This window comes from Heterodontus francisci, chromosome 38 (genome assembly GCF_036365525.1).
Source record: "Heterodontus francisci isolate sHetFra1 chromosome 38, sHetFra1.hap1, whole genome shotgun sequence".
Lineage (NCBI taxonomy): Eukaryota > Metazoa > Chordata > Chondrichthyes > Heterodontiformes > Heterodontidae > Heterodontus > Heterodontus francisci.
The window spans coordinates 23,340,552-23,367,808 of NC_090408.1; the positions used below are offsets into that span (position 1 = coordinate 23,340,552).

At 42.4% G+C, this 27,257-nt stretch overlaps 1 protein-coding gene and 1 long non-coding RNA gene across 20 annotated transcripts in view; one reads left to right on the forward strand and one right to left on the reverse strand.

Moving 5' to 3' along the window:
- The window catches only part of LOC137352421 (protein unc-13 homolog C-like), a 612,014-nt gene that overhangs the window by 578,175 nt on the left and 6,582 nt on the right, over positions 1 to 27,257 (forward strand). The gene's annotated exons all lie outside the window — the stretch shown is intronic.
- The window catches only part of LOC137352423 (uncharacterized), a 68,384-nt gene that overhangs the window by 25,724 nt on the left and 15,403 nt on the right, over positions 1 to 27,257 (reverse strand). For 3 of the 6 annotated variants that reach the window (XR_010969715.1, XR_010969710.1, XR_010969713.1), the window contains one exon: positions 25,945 to 26,583. The exons of the other annotated variants lie outside the window; for them this stretch is intronic. This is a non-coding gene — a long non-coding RNA (uncharacterized lncRNA). Of the gene's footprint in view, positions 1 to 25,944; positions 26,584 to 27,257 lie in introns of those variants that run through there. 6 annotated transcript variants of the gene reach the window in all.

Consider the following 27,257-nt stretch of genomic DNA (forward strand, 5'->3'; position numbering starts at 1 on the left):
GCTTGCGGTTGGGGTCTCCTCCGTAGTGGGCAATCTGTGGCCCACGGAGGGCCCCCACCAGCAAACAACTCCCCCCCCCCCCCCCCAGCACTCATCGCCCACCCTTATCAACCACCACCCCCCCGCACCCCCCAAACATCGCTGGGGCCCACCTCACCTACCTCTTATCCTGGGCTCCAACGCTGGGCCTGATCCCAGGCCTCCTGTAGTACTGGCAGTGGCCATTGCTCCCAGTGGTGCTGATGATACTATTGAGCTGCTGGCCCTCTGATTAGTTGGCAGATGGGAGGCGGGATCCCCATCCTTAAAGGGATGGGACTCCCAGCGCCAGACACTTAGGTGCCTGAGTGCCGTAGAATCGCGCCGGTTGTGGGGGGGAGGTCCGAAAGGCTGAGGCAGGCTTTTTGGCCCTGCACCAGAAGCCCCATAGGCGCAACTAAATCCAGCCCTTGTGCATTCTGAAGAGCACTTTGAGCTTAAGATGAGGCTGAATTAATGTATCAACCAACTCCTGGGAAGCCATCTACTACACCGTTGATCCATGTTTATGAAACTGAATTGAATGCAGTCAAGGAGTTCACTTACCTTAGAAATGTGCCATTAAATGATGGAAGGATTGATAGGGAAATGATGGCTCGCTTACAAAGAGCAAGCATGGCCTTTGCTCGCCTGTCCAAGCATGTGTGGAATCTGCATGGTATCAGGGTTGCCAGTAAAATGGAGGTTTATAAGGTGGTTGTCCTTACTAATGATTGTACGGATGCGAAACATGGATGCTCTATAGAAGGTACACTCAATAACTATAAAGCATGCCAGTCTCAAGGCAAGACATGAGTGACAGAAGAATCAGCAATTTCAGAGGAATCCAGAGAAGAACCTCCCAGGAATGTGGTTATACGAAGGTTGTGTTAGGCAGTGGCTGCCTCATATTAGCCTACATTGTGATCAACACACACACACATCTACCATGAACTTATGCTCCCTCCATTGTTGGCACTGTGATCCTCAAGTAAGAGGGACACACAATTTTCCTGCTGCGACAACCACTAGTACTTGCACTTAACACATTTTCATTCCATTAAAATCATGAATTTACCTCACGCAGCATTGCTTAATAACACAGTGACAGATTAATAATGGAATTAGATTGCCTATTATAAAAATATAAACTGATAAACAAACAGAAATGTTATTAATTTTAATGAAGGCACTAATTAATAAAATGCATTCCATATGTTGACTCTTGTGTAAGGTAGCCATTAAATCTTGTCATAATGTAATAAACTTGTAAAATTTAATGAGTAATTTATTGACCTTGAGAGTAACTTTCTGAATGCTAAGATTTAAAGAGCAAGATAACAGTAATATGCATTTGGTAAAATAATCTGGTGGATATGATCCCTCAATGTTCTGCACAGAAGAATTAAAGGTGGTGAAAGTGGTATGTCTAAGCGGGGTTAGCTGTACTCATCATTCCACAGGAGAGGTATTGAAATATGAGGAAATTGATAGCGGCAAAGGTTGTGAACGAGGTGTTGTAGCAGAGCCTGGTCCAGGAGGATAAGAGTCAGAGCTACTGCTGCAATGATGGAATGTGAATACTTTAAATAGTATGTTGGAGTAGAACATATAAACAGTGACAGAAAGGAAAAGACCCTCTTCTGATCCATCTAGTCTGTCCCACAGAATTGTGATACCTTGTGTATTGCAATATATAGTTTCCATGCCAACCAAAATCACGTGTTCTCCTGAGACAAAAAAAAAACCCAGGCTTGGGGGGTGGGTGGGGGGAGGAATCTGGGAAATTCCTCTCCAACTTCCCCCCCACATCTTACCCATGACAATCAAAACTAGTCCAGGAGATCACTCTGGCCAAAATAGTTCTATGCAATACCTTCCTTTTGTAGAATGTATCTCCGCCCCAGCCAGAAAGAGATCCGTAGAAACATAGAAAATAGGAGCAGGAGTAGGCCGTTCCACCATTCAAAAAAGATCATGGCTGATCGTCTAATTTAGTACCCTGTTCCCGCTTTCTCCCCATATCCCTTGATCCTTTGGCATTAAGAAATATATCTATCTCCTTCTTGAATATATTTAATGACTTGGTCTCCACTTCCTTCTGCGGTAGAGAATTCCACAGGTTCACCACCCTCTGAGTGAAGAAATTTGTCCTCATCTCGGTTCGTATCCTGAGACTGTGACCCCTGGTTCTGGATTCCCCAGCCATCGGGAACATCCTCCCTGCATCTAGCCTGTCTAGTCTTATGAAAATTTTACTTTCTCCTCCTGCTGAGGAAGGCTGACAATGTCAAGCTGAGACCACGGGTTGTCCATATCTCAGGCCCAAATCTCAGACCTGTATGGCAGCAGGAGAGCTTTGTGATGTCCAGATTGGGAGTCAGTGACAAGGGCCAAGAGCAATGCATATGAAAGATTACAGTCAGAAGATAATGTGTACGAGCAAGCGGTATGTGGTTGGAGGACAGAAAGCAGTTGTTGAACCCAGAAGAAAGTGGAGGCTGGGCAGATTGAGTGGGAAGGACTCAGAATTCAACAAATAAATTAACAATTGGGATGGCAAGTGGAATAGGTGTTATTGTCCAATGATTTAGACAACTGTAGAAGTTAATCTATGAGTAAGAAGAAAGGCTTAATTTAGAACTTATCAATTTTTTTAAATGTTTGGTATGTCATAAATATATTTTTTCTTGTAAATTTGGTTTAATTCCAGTTGGTACTGCTCAGTTGTGATGTGTTGCTGTTTTATGAAAGTAAAGAAAATATCGGCCAATAATTACGTAGAATTACAACATGGAAATCGGCCATTCAGCCCATCCAGACCATGTTGTTGTTTATCTTCTACACAAGCATTAGTCCTAAGTGAGCGAAGTTATATATTAACACGTTGAGGGTCATACAGTTAAAAAAATTTACATTTTCGTTTGGCCATTGAACTGTTTACAGATGTAGTAGCAGGTAGCAGCAACTTAAAGATAATTGATAACTTCTAATAAATGGAACTTCCAAGGGAGTTATAGTGCACTAGGTTTTGCCTTGAGACATTTTACTATGTTAAAGGTGCTATATGAATGCAGGTTGTTAACTTCATGAGCGCGTGCACATCTACACATCAGAAAATAAAAAACTTGGGCAGACTTTGCAGGGAAAATTCAGATTTGCTAACTGGTGTAATTTCCTTTTCCCCAAAGGCACGGAATCAACTGTCAAAAGCTAGTGATTGTCAGCACCTCTGTGTAAGAAGAAGCAGGTTGTTGGAAGAAAATATTGGGCCAAATTTTGCAGTAGCAGGGCATCTAACAGCAGCTACCATTAGACTTTCCCTTGCACACTTAATGTTTTAATTTTTTTGTGCAGCAAGTTGCCGAAAATGTGAGCTAATAGCTGCACAGCAAGTGAAACAGAGCATCTGGAGCCTGAATGAACAGGGCAAGCAACTGAGTATCTCTTTAACGAATCAGAGTGAAGGGTTGTGAAATTAACAGCACGTGGACCGAGAAGGAAGTGTAATTTAGAGTGGGTGAATTCAATGTCAAATCAGGTACAGAAAGAGAAATAGAGAGAGGAAAGGAAAGATTGAATTAAAAGAGAGAAAGGAAAAGTGAAAAAAATTCAGTTTTAGTTAACTTGTAATTCAAAATCTCCAACAATTTTAAAAACCTGAATGAATGAGAGTCCACAATTGTAATACTAATTTACAGTGCTAGCAAGATTGATTGGCAATAGTAAACACTTACCACATCATTAAAAGAGTACTTAGATTGGAATGGACAAGATTTAACTTTGTGTGGCAAATCTAGTTTGTATTTATTGCACAAATGCAGAAACTTTGTGCTACTCAATGCATGTCAGTAGTGAGGCAGAGAGGAAGATGCTGTTTTCGCGAAGCAAATGACAGAACAGTAGAACTTGGACCGCAACGTTTCAATATTTGAATTTAACCGCACATTTGCCCTTCATCTGAAGCTGCAGTGCCATTTGCTCATAAATAACAACGAGTGCCATTAGCCTCACTGTTATTTTGACAGGAAAATCTGGGCCATTAACTTGATTAAAGACACTTAATCTTGCAAGCCGTTTTTAGATTAATTACTTTATTGCATTACATTTCGAGGGGAAAATGTTTCTTGCTCAATGAAAAGTACCAGAATTATAAATTGGCATTAGGTCCTATAATAATTGTTCCGTATTCTGTGGCTAGTTTTTCTTTCTTTTAAGGTATCCCTGCACATTCTGTTGTCAAAATTCAACAAGTGAAAAATGATTATTTATATTTTAAATAAATAACATTGCCGATGGTATTGCCTAGAAATGTTTTTATATTCAAGATAGTTATAGAGCAAGGAGACATCAAAAACTATCCCATCAGGCTACTAGTGGTAGCAACTACATTGTGACAGTTGACATAGCAAAATTGAATGGGCAATTTTGACGTATCAATTTGAAGTGATAAACGTTGCCACAGAAGTGTGGCCATAAATTGTGACAAAAGGAAGTAAGGTTTTTAGAAAAGAATGACATTTAATAACATATAGCTGTCGTAATATATAGCTCTAATGTCAATGTAGAATAACCATGAAGTTCTGCAAAAGGCAGTATGGACTCAAAAAGAAAATGAACAGCAGTTTAGATTTCACGACTTTTAATTGACTACACAGAATTAACCCACCTGGAGAGACTTTGGAAAGGGATAGTGCCTTCAAATTCAAAAAGGAACTAGATAAATATTTGGATTGAAGATAAAGTTGCACATGGTATTTTTTGAGCTTTGAAACCAGCCCCACAATGAGATCTTCTGATCATCTGCTTTTCTATGTAAAGCTGTTGTATTATGTGAACAGCTGAGCTATATTGTCCATCCAATAAGGGAAATTGGAGCTGTGCAAATGTGTACTCCACAAGTGTTCAGAATATTGTTCACCAGCCTCCATTTGACAGTGAAATGTTTTATCCTGAAAAGAGCCAACTGTCACGTTAGCTCTTCTCAAAATTTAGTTTTGCATCAGTTGCTGTTACATTGCTACCATTAAGAGAGGCCACTTCCAGATCCCTAAGTTGTCTTTTCTTGTTACGGATGTGGTTGGTCTACTGTCTACTTCCAACGTCTTCTGTCTGCATTTATTGCAGGTTTTCAGCATTTGTGGTTTTGCTTTGCTATTTATCTCTGAGTAACTCACACAGGAAAACATAATATTTTAATGACTTCAACACTGCTCATCTTACACCAATGTAACATGAAAGCATGTTACACTAATTCAACATGTGCGGTGTAACTGTTGGATAAATAATGCAGAGTCACCCTGGTGTTTGTGGATTTGAAATCACAGCTATCTCATGCTTACAACTCGATCTCCAGAACCACAGGGTTTCTACAAAAAAAATCCTGATAGCGTTTTGATAGGGTAGACTAGAGAAGGTGGTTCCAGTTGTGAGTGAGACCAAAACTAGGGGGTCATGAATATAAGATAGTTACTAATAAATCCAATTGGTAATTCAGGAGAAACCTCTTTACCCAGAGAGTGATGAGAATGTGGAACTCGCTACCACAGAGAGTGATGGATGTGAAGAGATCCAAGCTGCATAACCAGATGTCAACACCACTGTGTTCTTGAAGCTCCCACCTGAGTCAGGCAAACGCCTCAGCTGCCTAGTAAACTAGCAGCGAGAAGGTGGTGGTGGGGTGGAAAACCAGCGGTAAGTGGTTTACTTTGATTTTAACCTTCCAACCAACCGCCCACCACCATCACCACTGTCCTACTGGGCTTTTGTCAGGCGAAGGGTTAAAATTCTCCCTGGAGCTTACCATCACTTGCAGAAGCAGGGTTGTTGGAGCACACCTCTGTGATTTGTTCATTGGTATCCCAGCAACCAGCAGAGCAAATTTTCTGAAACATCTGTGCTGCTTACAGTCCTATCCAGCTGTACCTTTTTATTATTTCACCCAATGCAAAGTACACAGTATATTGGTTTAGAGAAATGATGAGAACATACACTTATCATTCATCAAAAATATAATCCATCTTTCAGCAATGGGTGACTGGTCAGTTGGTAGCTGGTAATCTCTGCTCAAAATATTGAGTGGTAAATGGAGCAGTCAGAGTAGAATGGCAGCATTGCAAATCTCTATAAACTCCAACAGCTGGTGGGATCAGTTTAATAAATGCTTTAATCAGGTAGTGGTTGGCAGGCTAGCAAACTGACAATTTACTTGTTTAAAAAAAGTGTGTAAATATCTGTACAAGATTTTATAATCAATAATATCACCAATTTTGCTATGTGGAAGTAACCCATACAATTTTGCTCAGATAATGTTGCTTTAGTCACATTTCAGTCACTATTTTTTGGTGATAAGAGTTTGTTTGTTGGCCTAAGATCAAAGAAGAATCTGAGGTAAATCAGGTGATGTCAATGAAATGCAGCTATGACAGCATTTCTGCATAATAAATAAAACTTTTAAAACCAGAAACTTAAAGACACGGCTATTTTCCTGGTCCTAAGCCAGGATGTTTTGGATCACTTTAGAACAGCAAATAAAGGAAAATTGGGGGAGGATTGGACACTGCAAAGAGAGCCTCCCCCCACGTCCCACCATCTCCCCCCGACTCTCCCCACCACCCCTGATTTTCCAGCCATTTAAATTAATGGAAGGAAAATAGGACAGGCTCTCTTATTGGGTGCAAACCCCTCCCTTCCCGGTTTTCCTCCATTCACTTCATCCAGGTACAGGAACATTAAATTCCATCTTCTAACAGATTTCAAAAGTCTTGAGGAAAAGCTGTCTCAGTAAACTGAATTTCATCATCTTCATTCTCTCTTTGCAGTGAAGTATTTGCACCAGGCATGCACTGATCAACCTCTGATGCATGTGGAGGTTGAAAGAGCACTATTCTTGACATTTCAAATCAATCTAGACCGACTTTTTATTTGTATTTTTGAGTGGGTTTTTTTAAGACTCGTGAGGATGGTGCTGCAGAAAAGTGAGCATTCTTCAGCCTAGAAATTCATTGATATCTAACCGTCCATTATGGTGGGTGGCGTTTGTTTGCACAGTCCATGCCAGAGGTGCAGTGCCCGCCATATTGGTAAAGGCTGAACTACAGATGTCCTGGCTCTTTGCATATGCAAGAGCTTCCACTCCATCAACATGCAGCTTGTGTGCAACCCACAAAAAGATAGTCATGCTTGCATGTGCAACAATTCCCAGGGAGCTGCCATGAGCTTTCATCTTGCAGCAGTCCACCCTCCCTGAGCTCTTTGCACCTTGAAGCAGAGTTAGTTGCTGGCTTTTTAGAGACAAGGTGACGCACTGAAGACATGGCTGAAGATACCTGTAAGGATGCCAAACAATGAGAGATACAGTCAACGCCACCTGACCACAAGAACTGTCATTGAGCAAGCAATCAGAATGCTGAAGATGCGCTTTAGGTGCCTGGACAGATCTGGTGGCTGTAATGCACTAGCCCGGGTCTTGAGAATGACAGTGGTGTGCTGCACTCTGCACAACGTAGCACAGCAATGAGGGTTGGAGCTGCAGGAGGAGGGAGATGCTGAGCATAGTGCCTCATTAAAGGAGGAGGAGGTGGAGGAGCGTGATGTGGCAAGGGCATCAGTAGTGGGGCACATTGCTGCCTGGGAGGTCCAGGATTTCTTAATTCTGGCACTATTTAGTTGGAATGAAGCAGTGCACCAACCTGGCAGCCACATTCGGAACCCGCTTGGCATCCTCCAACACAAAGCAATCCAACAGTCAGCAAAACATTGCTTGTCCTTGACTGTTGTCTTCTCATTAAAGTGAGAAGGCCACTTGCCAGGCAACAGGCAAAAATGGGCAAACTGGGAAATGGTGCAAACTAGTGATTATTATCTGACTGAAAAATTGAACATAAACTTAACAATGTAGTATACTGTTAAACACACAGGTGTATACCCTTATGCAACTACAAACCATTACTCTTTTCCTGCTGCTCCTATATGGTACAACCCCTCAGGCTTCATCAGAGGTAAAGGCAGGCTGCTCATATCCCTGCTCTGACTGTTCAGATACTCAGTCAATATTCTTTGTGTTGTGGAGCTCATGAGGGTGCCATCAAGGAATGAGCCACCTATGTCTGTGCAGGGGCCAACTCCGCTATTGGGAAATGATGCAGCATGGGGCACTGACTGAGCATGGATGGTGGGGAGGGGGTGACAACTGGTGAGAAGTGGAAGAACTTTGAGTAGATTCCCCACTTCCATGTCCCCTTTCACTAACATCCCTCTCGTGTACTTCTCTGCCAGCAATAAGCTGGATAGCACTTTGCTACACTTCAGTAGGTTGCTGAAGGACCACGGTGAAGTTTTCATCATTCCTGTTTAAGGTGGTAAGCTGTGGGTAAGGGCCTGCATGTATTCGTTTGACTGCTCAATTTGATGCTCCATGAAGGTGGCCACTCTTTACATGGATGAAAACATCATAGTGAGGGCCTGAGACCTCATGGCACTCATGGTTAGGACAAACTCCTCCAATCCCTCTACAAGTGTGCACAGTGCAGCATTTTTGATGCTGCTCCAGAAGTGTCCTGTTCAACAGCCGCCAAAGTTCACCATCTGCGTCCAGCCGAGCAGAGTTTGGAGCGTCATGCACCCACTGATGCAGACTCTCCACTGCTGTCCCCATCTCCACCATCTGCTCTTGCACACTTCTGATGTGTGAGACACCAGGGTGAAAACCCAACTCCCTGTCTTGGTGATGCCACGGAGGTAGGTGTATCAGAGCTGGTGCACAGTCTGCATGAGTCCTGTGACAGTGCATCCTCAGAGTGAGTGACCTCCTCTAATGAGTCTTTGTCGTCCTCTGCATCACCTCCTGCAGGAGTTTCATGGGTCTGTTGGAGATGAAACATGAATTAGAACCATCAAGGTAAGAAGGTGTTGAGTCAACTTAGTGCAAATCATCATATTTCACTGGCTCCTGGCATCAAGTTAATGTGAGTGAGTGTTGTATGCCATGTGGTAGTGTTATATTTAATTCTGTCACCAGGTAACTGGGAGGCCCCCATCTCTCCATCTCTGATGGCCCGGCATGCCAGGAGATGGGAGCATAGTGGTTATGTTAATGGGCAAGTAATCCAGAGGCTCAGACTAATACTCTGGAGACATTAGTTCAAATCATGTCATTTCAATCATGTCAGCTCCAGGACATCTATGCAGGAGGTCCTCAGGGTAGTATCCTTGGCCCAACCATCTTCAGCTCTTCAGCAATGACCTTTCCTCCATCAGAAGGTCAGAAGTGGGGATGTTTGCTGACGATTGCACTGTGTTCAGTACCATTCGCAACTCCTCAGATACTGAAGAGTCTGTGCCTGCATGCAGCTAGACCTACACAACATTTGGCTTGAGCTGATAAGTGGTAATGACCATCTCCAAAAAAAAAAAGGGAATCCAGTCATCTCCCCTTGACATTCAATGGCATTACCATCACGGAATCCCCCACCATCCACATCCTGGGGATTATCATTGACCAGAAGCTTAACTGGACCAGCCATATAAATACAAGACCAAGCCAGAGGCTGGGAATTCCATCACTCACCTCCTGACTCCTCAAAGCCTATCCACCATTTATAAGGCACAAGCAGGGATAGGCACTGACATGTTGCACCATGTACATTTGACAAATTATTGATTCAACCATGGACATTGGGGCAATTAATCTGTATATAACGTGTGTAACCAATCAAATGCCATCAAAACACAGTCTGATTTTAAAATACTTTTCTCCCTATAAGTGAAGTAGCTAAGCATACAAATATCGATGAAGAGCAGCACAACTGTATTAGCTAGCTAGCAAGCAAAATAGTATGCAATGCAAATGACCTTTCTTGACAGAATAAAGCTAGCTACACCATGTCACGGGGTGATAGATGGACCTTATCAGATAACTTCTGTGGATTCAAGCTGTGTCAGGGGTGCAAATTCATCCAATAAGCCGTGAAACTCAAGTAGAGGATTGTTATTGAGTTAAGGCAGTAGAAAATTCAGCAATAGGAAGTCGGACCATTTCTCACACTGCTGTTGTCACAACGCAATTTAACCCGTGATGGTTAATGTTTGTGCCACTTCTCGATCTGCTTGTAATGTGTGTCTGAAGACAGGGCAGCCAACAAAAGGGCAGTGATCCCCAAATCAGGAGAATTTTATGGGATGGAGTAGATGGTCCTTCAGAACAGTCATGCACAGAAAAGGCAGAGTGGGACAGGAAGGAACAGAGATTAACGGTAGGTAGCCAAGACTAGTTTATTCATCTTGACAGGCTGTTAAATTAGGTCCTGGATTCTTAAATACATTAACAACAGAATCTCTCATGAACAAAATGTAATTTGCTCACCAAAGCTAGTGACAAACTTGGATAAACACAAAGAACACCCTTCAGTTCCTACAATGAAGTGATTTTCTAAAATTCACTTATGCCTGTATCTCAGTCTATCACTGTCGATTCTGGTTCAGCTCTGACAGGATAATTATTAGCAAAACGCTTTTCTGCAAAAAGTTGAGCAGTTATTATTGCATGTATATTCAGTTATAAAATGTTTAGTCACTATCTGTACGATTGTACTCCCGATTAACCAATTTATGTCCAAGCCAAATCTCTTACCTGTTAACAAAGGTGCACATTTAATGTAATGTAATTATATGATATAGGCAACTTTTAAATTACATTGGCCACTCAGGTTATCTGCCCTCAAACTGGATAGTAAGTGTTGCAGATACTGATCTTTGACATACTTCTAAAACTTGTCCTTTTATCCAATTCGCAGCAAACAAAAGTCAATGACTATTTCTAACGTGGTCTTTGCAACATAATACATTTTTACTATGTCTTCCACGACAGTTTGTAAAACTGCAAATGCAGCATGGATTCCATTAAGGGATTCTAGACAGTTCTTCATCGATTAAGGTTTATTAAAGCTATCCGTTACATTGTATTTACTAACTATTCTATATGGGTCAGCAGCATTCTGTTTTTGTCACTATCACTCAGCCCCATTACACCGTACTCTTGTACTCATGAATAACTTACAATGCTGACTTCTGGAGATTCCTTGGATTTTCTTGCCCATTTTCCCCTCAATGCAACATGATTCTAATGGATAGCAGCGGAATTGCAACATTTATATAGAAGTAAAAGTCCAGCAACTTTTGACATGTCACTGAGCTTGTATCCCAAGCGAAAGTAATATGTGCCAGAGCGCAGAAATCGAGACATTCCCTAAGTGACTTTTGCCATTTTAAAATGAGTTTACATAACACAAGCCTTTTGTCATGTAGACCCCCACCTGCCAAGAATGAGGCATATTAATTTTGTCATATGAATATTAATTTTAAACTGTTGCTAGAGTGAAGAAATGACTTGTTAAAGAGAGCACCAGACCTTTGACTGGAGGACATTTGCATACTAAGAGATGGTGCTTGTGGAAACAAAGAACTACTCCCTGGTCCAATTAACCCAAATGGATTTTGATCACCAGACATTGAAGCTCACATTCCAGGGTCTGCTAAGATGATACAATCCACAAAGACAGGACTGGTTAAACCAGCTGATCACATGACTGACTGGCTAATCCAGGTTTTTGAACTAGACACAGGACAGTTTGAATTCAGACTGCAGAATTTTCAACTGAAGAAGACAGCCTTTCTCCTGGCTGTCTCTATCTGTCTTGCTTTCTCCCAAGCCACCGGACCCACGGAAGTCATGTAAATCTCATGAGAGAAAAGACTCCTACATTGAAACAAGTTGAAGCGTGCACAGGGCCCCAACGAGCAGCAAGACTTGCTGGCAGCCAAAGACTCCACATTGAACTTAAAGGACTGTACTATAATCCAGATATTGCCTCAAACTTTTCCTCTTTATTTTCTACTTCTTCTGTCTCTATCTATGTGTGTGTTTATCACGTATGCATGCTAGTGTGGTCGCGTTGCATATTCATAATCGTTAACCGAATTAGAATTTAAGATTAATAAACTTCCACCTATCTTATTTAAATCTAAGAAAACCTGTCTGATTTATTTGCCTTACAATTGGAAGGCAGTGAACAAGGATTCACTGAGGGGGGCCACATTACAGTTTTTGTCTTACATAGGGGGCCGCTGAGACAGTTTTGGAAAGATTAAGACATTAAAAATGTACCTTATTATTAATGAAAACAACAACAAATGTGCATTTTTATGAAGAAGCTTTAAATGAGAAGACTAATTTATTGACTTACTTTCTCATCACTATGTTGGGCACTGATTTAGTGAGATACCTGGCATTCCTTTTTGCTTACACAAGTAGTAAGTGTCTGCCTATACACTTCTTGTAGCGATGCAGAGTATTCTGGATAGATGTTCATCTGTCAGGAATGATCTTGATGACTCTTTCTCCCTCCTCTCTCTCTCTCTGTCTGTCTCTTTCTATTTCTCCCACTTTGTCTCTCTGTTCCCACTCCCCTTTTGTGCTTCCCCTCTGTCTCCCCTCCCCCCTCTGTCGTTCCCACACTCTGTATCGTTCCTCTCAATGTGTTGCCCCCCCCCTGTGTTTTTCCTACTCTCTGTCCCCCTCTTTCTCTGTTCTTTCTCTCTGTCCCCTTTCCCTCCTTCATCCCTTCTCTCACTCTTCTCCCTCTGTCTCCCTCTCTGTCTGACCCCCCCTCTCTGTTACCCCCTCTCTCTCTCTGACTCCCTCTCTCGCCCCCCATTCTTTCTCTCTTTCCATAAGAAAGAAAGACTTGCATTTATTTAGCACCTTTCATGACCTCAGGATGTCCCAAAGTGCATTACAGCCAATGAAGTACTTTTAAAGTAAAAGCAAAATACTGTGAATGCTGGAAATACTCAGCAGGTCTGGCAGCATCTGTGGAGAGAGAAGCAGAGTTAACGTTTCAGGTCAGTGACCCTTCATCGGAACCAGCAGATATTAGAAATGTAAAAGGTTTTAAGCAAGTAAAGCGGGGGTGGGGCAAGAGATAACAAAGGAGAAGGTGTAGATAGGACAAGGTCACAGAATAGCTGACCAGAAGGTCATGGAGCAAAGGCAAACAAAATGTTAATGGTGTGTTGAAAGACAAAGCGTTAGTACAGAGAGGGTGTTAACGGTCTGAAAACTGAACAGCCACAAGTACAAACATGAAAAAACAGTGGGTAGGCAAACTGAACAAACTAAGATAAAATAAAATAAACACAAAAAATATATAAAAAAGAAAAGATTAACTAAAAATAAAAGTAAAATGGGGGGGCCCGTCATGCTCTGAAATTATTGAACTCAATGTTCAGTCCGGCAGGCTGTAGTGTGCTTAATTGGTAAATGAGTTGCTGTTCCTCGAGCTTGCGCTGATGTTCACTGGAACACTGCAGCAATCCCATGACAGAGATGTTGACATGAGAGCTGGGGGATGTGTTGAAATGGCAAGCAACCGGAAGCTCGGGGTCATGCTTTCGGACTGAGCGGAGGTGTTCCGCAAAGCAGAAGTGTAGTCACTGTTAGATGAACAGGAATAATGCCAGCTCCAACTGAAACTTCACAATGTGCTGTAAAACAACAGGTCGGATTCTTAAAGCCCGCTGAGCGCGGGTGCAGAGGCGAGTGCAATTTGAAGACCGTGTTCTCAGAGGTCAGCACTGGGACCCATTGCTTCCTGAAGGCAAAGCCATTTTAAAGGGACACTGGGAGGTAGGGAACGTGTCAGGTAAATGCGTCTAATTAAGTGCCTGTTGAGCTCACTGAAGAGTTCATTAACAGGCTTGTCAGCAGCAGCTTTTAATTTTCGAAGGCTAGAAATGTGGAGGACGCCATGTGGGAAACACAACAGAGTGTTCAAGTCTTGAACACAGCAGGTACCATGAGGGCTATGGGAAGGGCTGATTAAAATACTGCAGAGGCACAAAGTAAAGCTCAGCTGCTTCAAAAGTGCCATAGAGTGGCCATTTCTGCAGCAGTAAGACTTGCTTTTCTCAGTGGTGAGTGGCAGGAATCTGGAGAGGGATGTGAGGCTGCTGGCATCACAGGGGCAGCTGGAGTTGGCAGGGGGAGGCCTGGTGAACACACAAAGCCCAAATGAGGGAGTTCAGATGGGAAGAGGCTACTCTGACATTGGACAGAGCAGCCAGGATGAGCTTCAGCAGATCCAACCTCCTGGACAGCAGAAGACCAGAGGAGCACAGCGGGGGCTGCAAGGAGAGGAAGGCACTACCCAAGACATTGAGTGCACAGCCCATAGCAGTCCCCGACCTACAGGCATCAGTGTCTCTGTCGTCCTAACCTTCTATGCAGCCAAGTCATTCCAGGGATCAGCTGTGGACCTAGGAGGCATCTCACAGTCAGCAGCTCATCAGGCTGCTTTGCGATTTCACTCCATCCTGCAAAGTGCATGGATGAATTCAAGGGAAGAAGTGAAATCCCTTGAAGCGATGACTACTGATGCCTTTACGAGAGCCCCAAACAAAGGCACAGAGGTGAGACGACCAATGCCACCTGCTCAGCAGGCCAACCATTGAGCAGGCCATGGATCTTCTGAAGATGTGATTCCAGAGCCTGGATCAGTTGGGTGGCACACTCCAATACCCTCCTGCAAGGGTCTCCGTTATTGTGGTTGTCTGCTGCGCTAGCCATAACATGGACCTCCAGGGAGGTGCTGAACATTGAGGACAGTGAGGCCCTGGAAGGGGACAGCTCATCAGGGAGGAGCAGGAGGTAAGAGAGGAGGAGGAGGAAGAAGGCGTGGAGGGGGATAACACCAAACAAAGAGGTGCTCCTGCTGCCACCCTCTGGGAAGCGGACCTCCCTCCTTTCCCTCACGGCCTCCAGCATTAGATGCAGTTCGGCATCAATGAAGGGAGGGTCTGCCTTGCACCTAGTGCCAGGCCTCTAGCTCCTCTGTGATATTTCACTTTCCTCTGGTGAAGTGGAAGGTTTTGGCACAAACTGCAGATACCTCCCTCAGTGATGGCTGCTGTGGGGTGCCCAAGTCCCACACTTGGTCTGACCCACCTTCATTTTCAATCTCACTGGCTCTAAGTGGACAGGAAACCCGTCTCCATAACAATTAAGGGCTTACCCATTTGAAAATTGAAATCTGAATCAGTTTCCCACAGGAGGTAGGATTCTGACACACAACCCGACCCGGTTCCTGTTTCCAACCTCTGTAATGAAAATCCAGCCCTAAATGTTTCAGTAGCAGAGCAAGTGAGAAGCTAGTTGTATCTTCTTTTAACATCATAAGTGAAGATCAGGAAGACAGCAATCTGTATTCATGCATGCTTATGTATTGGACTCCAGCTCCCTTCTGTAATTTCTAACATTGAAAAGAGCTGCAGAACAGTGAGCCATTTTCAATTGGTAGAAATTGGAAATCGTTTCATGTATTCGGACAAGCTTTAACAAATACCACCTGAGTGTGATAGGCAAACCTTGTGTATCTCATGAGCCTCTCGTTTTCTGCAATCTGCTCTTTGTTGTGAATTCATTTGTAAGATCAAACGGAGATTAATGGCACACCATTGCTTAAAGATTGGTTGTAACTCTGAGATTTTGGGCTGTAATCAGATTAAAGAGATTAATTCATGAAAACTGATTAAAAGTTTAGCCTTTTCAAAACATAGCCTAGGATTTATGATTGGAAAAAACAAGTGGCAGAGAACCATAAAGCCAGATCTCTGCTACTTCCCATATCGCTGGGTCTGATTTTGACAGGTGTTGAAAGCTTCCACCTGAACATGTTAATGTATTAATAAAGGCTCAATGGCATCTTTTCAATGACCACACTATTTTCTGTTATTCCCCTTCACTACACCACCTCCCACTCCTCCCCACCACCAAGTGCCAAGGCACTGAGCTGATTACAGAAGTGGACTTCTAGATCTCTGCCTGAGATTGCTAAGTGCATTTAAGGCCATTTCTGAACCTTTCCTTTTGTTATTTTAGGAGGGGGTTTGTTATTCAGGTAGTCATCAGATGTGGTGAGAATCCAGAGGTACCCTTGCGCAAGTATTTACAGATTGAGACCGACATAAATAGCACAGTCAGAGAAGCAGTGCTTGCAGAGACTGCAATTCACAAGGGAGGCTGTGACTGAACTGTACCACACACTGGAATGTAAACTGCAGCCAAACTCATCCTCAGGCACTGGAACTGCCAGTAGCTGTGAAGGTCAAGACATGCGACCCTTCAAATCTTTGCCTCCAGATCATTCCAAAGTGCCACTGGCAACAATTCCCACATTAATTATTCCACAATGCCCAAGCAAGTGACATATTTCTTACTTGCTTCAGCAAGTAATTTCCTCTCCTTCCCTATAGGCAACTGGCAGCAGCAGGAGCAGGCTGTGCAACCTTACAAAATAGAAGGATTCCCAAAAGTCCTGGAGAATATCGATTGTACCCATGCTCCATTATGCAATATCACAATGAATCAGAAGAGATTCCATGTTCTAACTTGTTCAGGTCACTTGCAGCCATCAGCATTGTGCCCCCTTGCAAGCCATGATACCTGCCCTTCAAAGAATGCTGCAGGCCTTTAAACCCTGCAGCAAGGTGCGATTGCCCACTCAGCGTCAGGCAAGATCCCAATCACAGCATTTCAAATGCTGGACCCTTCCTGAGATTATACTAACAGTGCTGACCCCAGAGATATACATTGGGTCAGCACACTGCAGGTCATATAACCATGGAGGTTTACAGCACTGAAGGAAGCTATTCAGACCATTGTGCCTGTGCCAAATCTTTCCTAAAGCAATCCAAAATTAATCCCACAGCCCTGCTCTCCATATAGGCCTGTATCTTTCTTTGCTTCAACAGTTTATCTAATTAAAAGTTGCAGCGATCTCTGCTTCTGCCACTCCTGATGGCAAAACATGCCATGCCCTAACAACTCCTATGTAAAGAAATCTCTCTTAACCTCTCTCCTCCCTCATTGGTGATTATTGATGCCCCATAGACATGGTCTTCTTATCAACATCAAATAGATTTTCCCTATTTGCCTCTCAAACCCCTTCATACTTTTAAAATCATCTAGAAAATATCCTCTTTGCCTTCTCTACTCCAGTGGAAATAATCCCATTATTTCAAGGCTCTCTCTATAACTACTGTTTCTCACCTTTGGTAACATCTCACCATGCCGCACTTCTAACTCAGAAAACTAAGGCCCACGAGTTTAAAAATATTTTTTAAGCTTTAAAATGTTGCAAAGTTGAGAATGTTTAAAAGTTTAAAAGAAATGTATTGACCCTGCTTTGTGGGGTGTGTCTCCATGTAGAGTAGATGAATAAGTGCCTCCCTTTTCAAACAGAAATAAGTGCATTCTTGACTTCAATGCAGAGGATAATATTTTCAAGACAATTTTGAGTAATAACAGATATGTTGTACTCACCTCATATAAGGACTATTATAGCTCCATAGACCAATGTTCGTAATTTTCAATTACTACAAGAGTGTACAAATCATTATTCTAACACAGCATTCAGAGAAATTAGTTCCCTGGAAATATGTTTGTTTTTTTTTAAGAACTATTACAAAGAAGGATTTTTTTTTTTTTAAAAGCCCATTGCCTGTTGTTTTAGAATTCTCCTAAGGCAGCTCCATAACTAAGTATTTGTGTCATTTTTGGAAGCCAGGGCCACCTTTTTACAAATTTAACACTGAGCCAAGTGTAAATATAATTTGATTACAGTATTCTCAGCAGGCCGTTCTTGTAAATTATTCATCAGCTACGGAAAATGGATTCCAGGCAATTCAAGAATAAAATGCCACATCCAAGTATAATTTCTTTTTGCAGTTGAAAAAAATCAGATATTATGTGAAGACATAAATGCAATTTCTGTCACTGAAAACTTGCATTTTATTGTATAATTAGATTATTATTAGCTACCATAAATACAATGCATGAAGAACTCCTTCACATATATTTTTGTGGTCGCTATCCCTGCCCCTTAATTGGCCTGCATTAAAGCCCTTTACAGGGGTGCAATGTACACACTTTTGCCTTATATATCCATTCATTAGAACCGTTCCATTAGCCATCTGCTGCTTTCATTTAGAAACCAGTAAACTCTGTGCTTTTAGGTGGTATTCCATGTAATATAATGGTTATGTGAACACATCCGATCATGCTCACCAAGAGGATAAATATTATATCTATGCTTAAAGCTGCATATTATGGGCTTTAAGTGACGCTCTGGGTGATTAGCATACAAAAACTTAAATGGGGGTGATTCAGGCTGAATACTTTAGAGGTGACCAAGATGGGGTCTTAAGTTGCAACACTGGTTCAGCCTGCATTTCGTGCGGGACACCATCTTGGTAAAGGGGTTGAAGCCAGTGCTGGTAGCAGCCACCTGGAGGGGGCTGATCGACGATTAAATTGCCTGCTAGTGTTCATTGAAGAGGCTGCATATCATTTTGGTGAATACCACTTCAATTAATGACCGCTCCTAACAGCGATCAGCTGAGCAGGAGTAAACAAACCATTGTTGATATCATGCTAGGCCCCCACCTGCCAAGAGTGAGGCACATTAATTTTGTCATGAACATTGATTTTAAACTGTTACTGGAGTGAAGAAAGGACTTGTTAAACAGATCTGCCGTGGCTGGAAAAGACATTATCTTGGGAGAAGCAGAACGAGATGAAAATCAGACTGTTCTAGAAGATTATGTAAATCAGACAGTTCCAGAGGAATGTCCTGAAGTTCCAAAAAAAGTTAAATTAAGACCTACGTTCAAACAAGCTGCTTGCAAAGCATATAGACAACAAGTAGCAGAAATGGAAGGGAGGATACTTCCTGCAGGTATTGATGCTAAAACTATAGAAATATTGCTAGGGTCACATTTGCTAAATTGTATAGGGAAGCCTAACCAAAGTCAGAAATTAAATATAATGTGCAATGTATCGGCAGTCGAATGACGAGACTCGGATTTGAACTCTTCTGAGTTCCTGAGATCAGGTACATTGATGTAGCAAAGTAGGAGGGGGAGGAGAGAATTAATTGGGTTGCTCATGTGCACCTCCTGCAGGTGGGTACAAGGAAGGATTTTTTTTTTTTTTAAAAGCCCATCGCCTGTTGTTTTAGAGTTCTCCTAAGGCAGCCCAATAACTATGTATTTGTGTCATTTTTGGAAGCCAGGACCACATTTTTACAAATTTAATGCCACGCCTAGTGCAAATATAATTTGATTACAATATTCTCAGCAGGCAGGTCTATAAATTATTCATCAGCTATGGAAAATGGATTCCAGGCAATTCAAGAATAAAATGCCATATCCTGAGCCCATGAATTTCTGTGTCCACTGAATATTATCAGGCCAAATAAGTAATTATTATTACAAGTGTCAGCATAAGAGAGAATAAAAGATAGAGCAGTTAACAAAAATGAGTGTGCATAGAATTGGTGGCAACCTATTGATATGGGTAGGGAATTGGTTAGGAAGTAAGAGACAGAGAGTAGAAATAATTGGTATGCACTCAAATTGGCAGGCTGTGACTCGTGTTGTTCCCCCAGGGATCTGTACTAGGGACTGAGCATTTCACTTTATTTATAAATGACTTAGATGAAGGAACAGAGAACCGTATATCTAAGTTTGCTGACGACACCATGTTAGGTGGCACAGTAAATAATGTACATGGGAATAGAAAGTTGCACAGAGATATCAACATTGTGCAAAACTGTGGTAGATGGAGTTCAGCGTGGCACATGTGAGGCCACTGAGCACAGTGGCAGCAGTGTGTACCATCTACAAGATGCACTGCACCCACGCAACAAGGCTACTCAGACAGCACCTTCCAAACCCGTGACCTCTACCACCTAGAAGGAGAAGGTCAGCAGATGCATGGGAACACCGCCACCAGCACATTCCCCTCCAAGCCACACACAATCCTGACTTGGAACTGTATCGCTGTTCCTTCACTGTTGCTGGGCCAAAATACTGGAACTCCCTTCCTAACAGCACTGTGGGTGTACCTACACCACAAGGACTGCAGCGGTTCAAGAGGCAGCTCACCACCACCTTCTAAACGGCAATTAGGGATGGGCAATAAATGCTGACCTCACCAGCCACATCCCAGAACCAATAAAAAAAAGCAGATCTATTAAACCATTTATTTTAAATGTGATAACATCTAGTTTGCAATGAGGACTTTTAGATCAATGCATTGAGTAGTAACCCAGACCATAATTTCAAGACTAACCCTTTTATGTTATCCTTTGAGATGTTAGTTATTCTGTCTGTTATGCTACTTTTTTTGGAAATTGGCCTTTGTCTTAAAAGACAAATTCTCATGAAGGGTGTTGGCCATTTTACCAGGAGAATTTCATAGAATAGCTGGGATGTATTACAGCTGGTAGATGGCACCTCAGTTCCATGTTTTATCTGAAAGACAGCACTTATGCATTTTTTAAAAATTAGATTAGTGAAACCAATGGATTTTTGCAATGATCCTGCGGTTCTGTTATCATTACTAATGAGCCTAGCATTTTATTCCATATTTGTTGAACCTACATTTCCCCAACTGCCATGGTGGGATTTGAACTCATGTCTTTGGAGCATTAGTCTGGGCCTCAGGATTACTAGTCCAGTAACATTACCACTATGCTACCATTCCCCCTTACGGCATTCCCTCAATAGTTCACTACAGTGTCAGCCTAAGAGACCTGAACCTTCATCCTTCTGAATGAGAACTGAAAGTGCTACCAACTGAACCAAGCTGACATGACATTTACTCTATACATTTCATTTTGCAATTAATGTTAAGCTGGGTGAGAGGGCTGAGTTAAACAGTCAGCTTAGCCTTAGAGCTCTCACAGTTATAGCAACAAGCCAGGAATCCTAATTAACCCTACTTTTATTCAACTGAGCTATTACATTTTTAATCGTAGACATTGTTGCTCTCAAATCTACTCTGCAGCTATTGTATTTTTCATCATTTGCTCAGTGTATTGTGTTTCTTCAAGTAACCGTAGATGTAGAGGACTATATTGGCAGGAGGGCATTCAATATTTCCTGGGCCAAAACTGGGCTTGAGATTTGCAGATGCTGGCTTTGAATCATTTTTTGTGTACGAGGGGAGAACTATGTGCCTACCTCCTTGCACACACCTCTGCAGAGGTTTGGGCCTGGCTAGGATGTTTTAAACGTTTTGAGATTGTTTGCGGGAAGATCCAACATCTGAAAACATTAACCAAAAGTTCTGCTTAAATTTATAGATTACCTGTGCTGCCAGAAATATGTTATCTGCAAAATTCGGGTCCACAGTGCTTCTGGTTTCGGCGCTACAGGAGCCCAGAGTTCAAGAGACATGGCATGGGGTCTGCCTGTCCTCATTAACCTCCTGTGTGGCACGCACCATGTTAGGAAGGGCAATTGGGCAGGCATCCAGGGCACATGCCAGACACATGCAGAGTGCGCAAATCGTGAAGCCAGTCAGCGTCTCATGCTGATTTGGCGCCCAACCTGCCATTTTGGATCTCGTAGGTCCTGGTAACACCCTCTCAAATGATGAGAGACCTCCCCCCAATTGGTGATATTTAATCAGATCACTTATTGGTGAGGTGCTTATGACTTTTGCTGCTGCAAGGTTAATGGAAGTACTGTGTACAGTGTTGTTGGAGGACCTCACACAACCTCTTCGAGTCAGAAGAGAGTGGTGCTGGACCTTTGCAGACAGTGGACTGGATTTTAAAGGTAGAAATTGAGCGTAGAAATTGCTCTCAGTCATGTGGCTGTAGTTGGCCTGCAACGTGGGATGGAGATGAAGCAGAGGCAGTAGAGAGGAGAAGCTGTGCGCAGAGGGAAGAGGAGGAGGGCTGTCAACTGAAGGCCATACCCACCTAGGGTCTTCAGGGAGCACTTCTCCTACCTGCACCTCAGCCAGGAGCAGTGTCTGAGGCAGTTACAGTTCACCAAGGAGGTGGTCACTGAACTGTGCCACCTCCTGCAACCGGACCTACAGTTGCAGACCAGGGCGAGCTCACCGTCGCCCTCAATTTCTACACCTCAGGCTGGAACCGACGACATTGCCAAAATATCCCAGTTCACAGTGGATTGCTGCATCAGCGAGGCCACTGAGGCCCGGTACACAAAAGAGAGGGGAACTCATTGTCTTCTCTTTAAACAAAGCGAAGCAGGAGGAGCGAGCACATGGCTTTGTCAGGGTAGAGAGCTATCCAATAGTGCAGAGAGACATTGGCTGCACGTACATGGCTGTGCGGGTGACACATCGTAATGGCGAGATATACAGGAACCGCAAAGGGTTCCACTTCCTGAATGTGCAGTGGATGTGAGGCCACACACACAGCATCAAGTTAGTGAATACCTACTATCCTAGCAGCAGTCACAATACCTTCATTCTGCACCAGTCAGCTGTTCCTGCCATCTTCGAGCCATCACGTCAAACCAGAGGATGGCTGCTCGGCCACAAGGGTTATCCGCTGTACACATGGCTACTGACTCCCCTCTACCATCTGAGGTCACACAGATAGCGCTCCTACATCAAGAGCCAGGCTACAACCAGGAACATCATGGAGCAAACCATCGGCGTTTTCGTACAACAGTTCCACTGCCTGAACCGCTCGGGAGGGGCTCTGCAATACTCGCTGGAGTGCAACTCGCAATTAGTGATGGTCTGCTGTGTCCTCCACAGCCTGGCAATCATGAGGCCACAGCCATTGCCACCAGGCCTTCATAACTACCTCAAGGGAGGAGGAAGAGGACAAAGGGAGAAACCATCCAGGACATCATCGCTGACCGTGAGCCTCTCATCAGTCCCCGATTCCTGCGAAAAAATCCCCAATTGCTCAACACTTTTCCACCTTTCCATCCCTTTGCATATGCTGCAGTTTTGGAACGCTGTGGAATGCAGCATCCCGCACATTACAAAGTTAGCATGGCACTGTCTCACAATTCCAACAAACTCTGTGGACGCAGGGAGCTGTGTCTAAGCACTGACAGGTGTTCGCAGCGCAGAGACAGGGAATGAAGGAAAAGACAGTTGCAGGTTGCTCCATGCTCACATTCAACCACTGACTTCAGTGAGTAAAGAATGTGGCCTGTTTATAGTCAGCTTTTTACAATGGCTTTTGAGGACACAATAAATGCCATTTGAAACCAGAAACTTCCCTTGCCTTTTGTTTTGTTTTAAATAGATAATTTTCATGGTTTGTTGCGACACATTTACGATTTAAATACGTGAAATTGTGAAATTCATGATTCTTAAAATGCTGTGCCCGTGTATTTGGTGGGGCCCTAGTTATACTGTCATTTTTACTTTGTTGCAAGGCAGTTTCCACTTCATCGAGATGCTAAAGTAGCAATATAAATCCAGACAGGTTCCGACATGACCTTGTTATGCACTGATGTGAGACTGTTTCGACCCCCTCCAACCCTGGGGGAATTTACCAATCTGTTTCATTTGCAATGCTTTTATAAGCATAAATCTCCAGCCTACAGTTCTTGTCAAAGCCAGAAATTGCATCAAACGACTTTAAATCCACCATGCTGCATTTATGCAGGGTCAAAGATATGCACAGCCTTCAGGAACACCGCAGAAGGTTGTTGAAACCTCTGAGCTACTTTTTCTTTGCCACCGACTCTTACCCTTAGTAGTAATATTGTTTGAGCTTCTTTACCATGCAAGAAAACGCCTATTGAGCGCAGGCATTTAAATCAGCGTCATCAGAGTGTGGTTCTTTGACAGTGCTTCAGCCTAGAACAGTACATCTATTATTTTATTGTAAACTTTGTGGATTGTGACATGTCAAAATTCAAACCAAGTGATTAAATCCATCAGTCATGTAGCATTCTTGGCTCATTAAGCTGAGCATCAGTTAGAATGGTTACAATGTCTGTTAAAACTTGTATTTTCAGTGTCAGTGTGAGCTCTTCTGAAACGAAGTCTGAGTAATATTTCAGGTGAGCTGCATGATACTGTACTGCCCTAAACCAAGAACTTCAACATGTAACTACTGGCTCTGGAGGAAGGGTGATGTTTTGTTCCCCAATTTCAGCCACATCTGCAATGTGTTGCCTATGTCGAAGCTTACGGCTAGGGCAGTGTTTGAAGATCCTTTTAATGTAGCTGACCAGTTTGTCGATTTTACAAAACTCATTTTTCAACAGCTCATTGGCAAAATAAATTATATGTGCCTTACATGTAATATGGACAGCATTAGGCATTACACCTTGGAGCACAGATTTGAAAGATCTTACCAAATAAGTTGCATTGTCACTAATAAGAGCATGTTTGTTTTGTTGAAATCTGCACCGTATTTTGAAACAGTTTTGATTATCGCTTGGGAAACTGTGGACTTCTAAGTGGACACAGTCTGCAAACACTATTGTTAGCTTTCCTGACTGTACATCTTCACCTTACCAGACATAAAATCAAACAAAACATGCAGCACATAGTTGTCTAACTATCGGTGGACTCATCAGAAATAATTGCAAAAGGCTCACATACCTTAATCTGAGACTTCACCTCCTCACAATGTGTAGCACTGCTCATCCCTGTCTGCAGAACCTCAGACAGACGAAATCATGTCAAACTGCAAACGCTCGTCCACTCTGTATATTTAAAATGTTGAGAATAAATTCTACGTTTGAATTGAGATAGGTAGTCCTGTCGTAGTTTATTTCCACTTGGCAAGCAACCGCCATTTTGCACATTACGTTGAATGAATGCCCGCAGCTTTGGATGATCAGGTTTTTCCAAGGGTACGTTGGTACTTGGAAAAGCATCCACAAGTTCCACTGTAACCAACTGATGATTTTCTGAGCTCTCTGTCGACTCCTTAAAAAGAAATGAAATCATTGCTTGTTTTTTTACATGCTCGTTTTCCAGCAGTGCGGTGTTGGATGCTCTCTTTCTGCTGCTATGACTTTCAGTTTCTAAGTGGCGCTGAACCATTGTCCGCTGTGTATGATCCAATGAAATATCACAGCTTGTATAAAACAGTATTCACCATGCAGAATTTGACTTCCAAATTCTTTCACTCAATGTGCTGCAGTAAGGGTTGTGGCTGTTTTTGATATGCTTATTCTGGCATTTTCACTTGTCTGCTAATATCTGAGACTGTCTCTCTCAAAACTATACCAAAAGTGCTCCCTCATCTACCAATCAGCAAGGGGAACCTTGTGTTGCTAAAACACACTATGTTCGCAACATGATCAGCAATCAGCGAGGTGAGCCTTGTGTCAATGAATAAAATGCGCAAAGTTTTCAAAATTTCCAATTTCACGGAGGCCCCAAGATTTCACGGTCCATGGCGCATTTTTCATGGCTGTGAATTTGGTAGGGCCCTAAGTATAAGTGCACTAATTTTTTTTTTTATATACTACTGAATCAGAAGATTGCAGCAGTGCGACAAGAATATTTGGAGTACTTTAGTCAAATATTTGCTGTACAGTTAATTCAAATGTATAGCAGTCTGCACAAATTGCAATAAATATTAGCAAATGTGTTCATTCACAGTGAGTCTTTGCACTGGCGTATAGAAAGGGGAAGCTGTACACAGAATAAACAATATTGCAGATGGATTGTTTCTGCTGTCATCCGGAAGCACTATAGGCTTATCAGGCATTTACAATGCATAGAAAGAGCCACATTTGTAAAGCAATATCAGCTGTACAGGCTGCTGTAGTGTGCTACTGCAAGCACAATTGTTACGACCGAGGCGGGAGCAATGCACTGTCAATTCAGTCCCATTACTCCACAGGTCACAGCATATTATTAAAGTTTTCCCACCTACTGGAAATTAACCGAGTTAAACACCTTATTAAGCACCCCACCCTCCCACCCCAAGAATAAAACAGACCAAACCAGGTATCTTTAAACAACAACAAATTAACTATATATTTATAAACCAAATCTTAAACAGTATTGAGATAAACCTATGTCTAAAAGACTTTATAACTTCTTAATTATCTTAGCCTTCATGCACATACACATACATTCAAAAACCAAAAGTTATCCGGTTTAAAAATGACGTTTTTTAGGAATAAATAAGTAGCTGGGGTGTGAGTCCTGGTGATTTCCATTCCCAGTTGGTGAGGTGTCCCAGAATAGAATAGTCAGATTCCATTCAAAGTCTCCAGGCAAATTCGACGAACAGTCTTTAAGGGATAGGTGTTCAAAGCACTTCGGGTGCAGCAGGCGTCACACAGTTCTTTCAAGAAGGAGTATAGCAACAGGTCTATTTGAATGTTTAAATAAGCAGCCTTTCAGTAGAAACTTTACTGAGCATTCCAGAAACCACAAACTGGCAACAGAGAGTCACTCCTGAGGCAGAGACTTCTTATATATTGGAAGTAAAAAAGGAATTTGCTACCTCCAACAATACCAATGTTCTTCTCCAGGGGTTTTTTCCTCCTTAGGCAATAACACAGCCTGTAGAATAATGTAGATTTTTCTGCTGAAAGAAACAGAGAACTCCTTTCTTCAATGAGCACACTTCGCTGGTGTTCAGATCAAACTGGTTTTAGCCAGCCTTTCCACACAGTTAACTAATAAAATACAGCAGGTGGCTTCCTCTCTCCTGCTGTTGCCTAGGAAACAGGCTTGCTGCTGGCACACTGTTTTTAAACAGAGGATAAAAAATACACTTCCATGACACAATGTATAATATAGAGCTTATCTATCTTCAAAGAGAGTAACATGAGAGTGTGTGCATGCCTTAGTTATACAGCAGCTTTGCTGTTCATGTGTCACATAAAGCACATTGCTTCAAATCACAATCTGTAGTATAACTAAGGAGGAAGGTCACTGATTTGATGATGTTTTACATTTTACCATATGGTGTGAGCTCATCTTGAAGAGTCATGTCGCACCCCTTCCAGTTTTGCAACTCCAGCAGTTAAAATGTTTCAGCCCACCTTTTGGATTTCAACTTTTTTTTTTAGCATTAATAGAACTAGCTCTCCTTTGGAGTCTTCACCAGTATTACCAGCTCTCCATTACACTAAATAGGTACTTATCTCAAATCAGTATTTATAGCATAATATGTCAAACAAGAGGCACTGCAGACTATTTTGGATGAATTGTACATGTGTATTATATCATAATTAATAAAAAAATTGCTATTGATGTATTCATTCTCAAACTGACAATGAATATGAATAGCACTACAGGAAAACTCCATATTGATTACCATAGTGTGGAATGATATACATCATCTTATCACATATTGTCCTACAAATGTCAGCTATTTATATTTGTAGTTGCTTAATATGTACTAATTGGATTGGTG